General features: G+C 39.7%; 1 long non-coding RNA gene across 1 annotated transcript; it reads right to left on the bottom strand.

Moving 5' to 3' along the window:
* Positions 1 to 2,669: 2,669 nt before the first annotated feature.
* On the bottom strand, positions 2,670 to 3,554 carry LOC125526883. Its single transcript, XR_007291921.1, has 3 exons — positions 3,424 to 3,554; positions 3,284 to 3,352; positions 2,670 to 3,179 (listed from the first exon to the last, which is right to left on the bottom strand). It is a non-coding gene; the product is annotated as an uncharacterized LOC125526883 (long non-coding RNA).
* Between the last annotated feature and the right edge of the window lie 366 nt (positions 3,555 to 3,920).

The following is a 3,920-nucleotide window of genomic DNA, read 5'->3' as shown; positions in this document are numbered from 1 at the left end:
TAATCTGGAAAACCAGAAATTCAACCATTAATAAAAAAAGAGAAGTCCAGATCTTACCAAAGATAAGTGGATGATCAAAAAACTATACCAAAACATAGACTAAGGGAAAAAGAGGGTGCATGTTCCTGTGGTCCAGCTCCACACTTACACACTAGCTACAACAAAAATTGCAGAAGAAAATCTAGTAAGGGTTTCTGATACAAAGGACTTGCTGCATTATCTTGCAGCGAAAAGAAAAAAGAAGAAGTTCAGGTATGACGACGCAGAAGTCCAGCACAGAAACCCGGACAGACCCAACAGGATCAACCTGATCCTCCCCCGATCCCGATCCTGAGCCGCCCCAGCCCCGACAAGATCCAACGAAGGAAAAGAAGAAGTTCAGGTATGAAAACGCAGAAGTCCAGCTTGTACAACGACCATTAGAAGATCTAGAAATAATGAACAAACGAATTTGTCCGAAGCATAAAATCAACTCCACAAGATTGCAACACGTCCGCACCCCCTTGGAAATGATCTGGCAACTACCTTTCGACAACTGAAAGGACCAGAGGGTAAATTTCAAAACCGCTAAAATAACATGTGCAGAAACCCGCAGGAGTGCCAACATCAAATCGCTAGAAATCAAACCGTAAGGACCCTCCCGATTAAAATTTACGGATTAGTAAGCCTCGAATTTCACTAAAGTACGCAAATCAGGCAGCAAACTTTAAAGAAAAACGAGAAATCAATAGAAGCGCGGGTTGCATCTCGGGCGGATGAAGAACACGGGCGATTTCAAATTTGTTTGAAATAACAAAGAATTTGTGCTCCAAACTCGTACTAAAACCTAATCCCCATCGTTCCAGAACTTCGACAACATCCAAAACATGCATTAAACTTGTAACAGAAACAAGTTCATCACGACCCCGAGAGCAAATCCGCCAACGTGCTAGAATCCGAATCAAAACAATCATTTAGACTCTAAAAAACGTGTCCACATTACACTTACATCACAAACAACACGAATGATCAGAAAAACTCGCAGGGAAAGCCACGGTTGTGAAGATAGCCAGAAGGTCAGGTTAGTACACAGGGAAGTTCAGGCGCGTTACTCAGGTAGTTCAGGTTGTGATCAGAATATTATTCTGATCCCGTGATCAGAATAGTGTTTATATATATTATATATATTATATATATATACATCTGGGCTATTCTGTTACGCGTAACAGAATATTATTCTGTTACCCTACTTGAACTGATGAATTCAAGCGGTTGAACTGATGAAATTCGAGCGGTTGAACTGATGCTTTCTGTTGCTGTTAAAAATTGTCTTCTTTAGTTCAAACTTTTTTGCAATTTTTTTTGGTCGAAACGGGGTGTGTAATATATCGTTGGAAAGCTCTTGACATCCACATTACAATCTTATAATTTGTTTTTGCAAAAAAAATTATGATTTAAGAGCAGTTTTGAAAAAATCGTTTTTTTCAAAACCGAAAACGTGAATCGTATTTTGGACTTAATTTTCAAACGGGTTGTCGGAATTGAGAAAATGAGATTGCGTTGGAAAGCTTGTGAAAATCCGCATCTTCCATATATCTACTATTTTTTGAAATTCTATATGATTTAAAAGTAACTTGAAAAACGGTGAAATTCTGGGCGAAATGTTTTTCACTGTTTTTTTGCAAATGGTTTGTCGGATTGACGCAAATAATACGGCGTTGGAAAGCTATGGAAAATGCGCAACTTTTGCGTATATAAAGTTTTTTCTAATTCCTTACGGTTTAAATATGAATTCAAATACGGTTAAAATTGGTTTTGAACGCGATTTTTTAAAAAGTTTGTCGAAATGGGGCAAATAATATACCGTTGGATAGCCATCGAAAATGCGAAACTTAGTCATGTTGGACGTTTTCTCTACTTTTCAACCGTTTAAGAGTAATCTTGAATACATCATGATGGATCCTGCTATTTTCTCGTCTGAAAAACAGAGTAGTCGTACTGATATATGCGTATGTTTGTATCGAGCTATTTTTTGTAGAGTAATTTTAAATGATTCCGAAAAAAGGTATTTGTACTGATGCTTGCATGGGTTTGTACTAGGCTTGTTTTCACTAACTATACTTTGCTCTGTTTTTAGGTAATATTTTTCTCCTAAATTTTCAACGGTTTACTGTATCCTAGCCCTGAACTTGCATGGTTTATATTGTTGAACTGAATGTTATTGTATCGTCGGCCCTGTGCTTGCATGGTTTATATCATCGAACTGAAAGATGTTTTTTTTCAAAAAGAAAATGTTTTTTTATTCTTTTTTTTGAACTAAACATTTTTTACAACGATGTTCTGGACTTCTCTTATTTTATGACTTGTACTTTTACCATTTGAATTGCATGGGGTTTCCTTTTGCTTCAACTTTTACAATTTGAATTTCTGTCATGATCAATATTTTTAATTAAACCAATTTTCCTTTGTAGAACGGACCATCATTTTTGTTTGTACGGATCAGTTGTAGAACTTGGACGTCAACGTCACAGAATTACTCTTTGGACGGATCACCTTCTCCCATCTGGACTGGCCACAAAACTTGCATCAGGAAACACACAAAAACAAGGACGATTACAACAAGATCGACCAGAATGTACGAACCATACCTTTTTTAGCTGAATAAATACTATACACAGAACAAGCAGAACTTATTAAACAAGATGTTTTTGAAGTTTCTCACATTAACACTTTTTATAATACAAAACCGAATGGTTCACTATTACCTCCTCTCTTTAAAGTATTACAAACTGATGAACTAAAATAAAATGGTGAGCACAGTGCATTTTTGTACCATAGTTGGTAATAGGGGCACTCCAAGTGAATTATATAAAAGGTAAGTAATTATAGAGTTTGTAGTACCATCACAATCAAAGTTCATACTGACATAAGCTCTGGTCGTGCTCCGGCCAGAAAAAGATACATAAGTAAACTGCGGCCAAAGTATTACAAACTGACAAACATAATTAGCCACCTCGCTAGAACAGAGCATCTCAAAAGCCTCTACTCCGGTTGCTTTTCCTTGTGCAGGAGGCTGTTGACGGAGCACGCAGTGATGCAGGTGGCCATGGTAGCGACACGGGCAGTGACGCAGGTCTCCAAACTGATGGTCGCGACGAACTCGGGCACCCTGAAGCCACGGGGTTGGACTGAGCATGGCGCTGAAGTTGAGTAGAACATTTAGGAATTAGGATAATTAGGAAACAACAAACATGTGAAGAAACCGTGCAGTGAAATGAGTTATAGAAGACAGTATGCATTAGACCTTGCTGATTTCTCAACTGAAGTTGTTTACTGAACAGCTGCCATATTTGACTGAGCTACCCTGAAGTTACTGGAATGGACAAAAGCCTTAATCAGAATCTCACCAATGTTTGACACTAAAATGAATTTCTGAAAACTTACCCAGTCCAGTTAGCTGCTGACTTGAGAAGAGCCATCCTTTTTGCATTGAAGAGCTGTTGTGATGTACTGAGCAATTGCTTTTTCTAAACTTACAAAATTATGTCCGATAACTCCGCCTATGTTGTCTCAACATAGCCGGTCCCAAGCCCGGGTAAAGAAGGAGGGTTGTGATAGGCTTGGCGAGCCAACGTAAAAATTCAGCCACTCTTATGGAGATGAAACCCAAAAGATTTTTGTTGGGGCGTAACCCTCTCAGCGACGCGCCACATCGGAACCCGGGTGTGGTGGAAAGTGGGCAAGGGCCGGGCCGTCACCCCCCAAGTGGCGCGCCATATCTTGATCCGAATACGATGGCAAGTGAGCGAGGATCGGGTCGTCGCATCCTTAGTGGCGCGCTACATCGGCGCCCGGGTGTATTGGAAAATGAGCAAGGGTCTTCGCATTTGACTCGACGGGTGCGAAGGGTAAGGAAGCTAGCCGAGCCTAGGAGGATTCGC

This window comes from Triticum urartu, unplaced genomic scaffold (assembly GCF_003073215.2).
Source record: "Triticum urartu cultivar G1812 unplaced genomic scaffold, Tu2.1 TuUngrouped_contig_218, whole genome shotgun sequence".
NCBI classification, from domain to species: domain Eukaryota; kingdom Viridiplantae; phylum Streptophyta; class Magnoliopsida; order Poales; family Poaceae; genus Triticum; species Triticum urartu.
The sequence above is the reverse complement of the archived record's forward strand: the minus strand, read 5'-3'. Positions and strand labels throughout refer to the sequence as shown.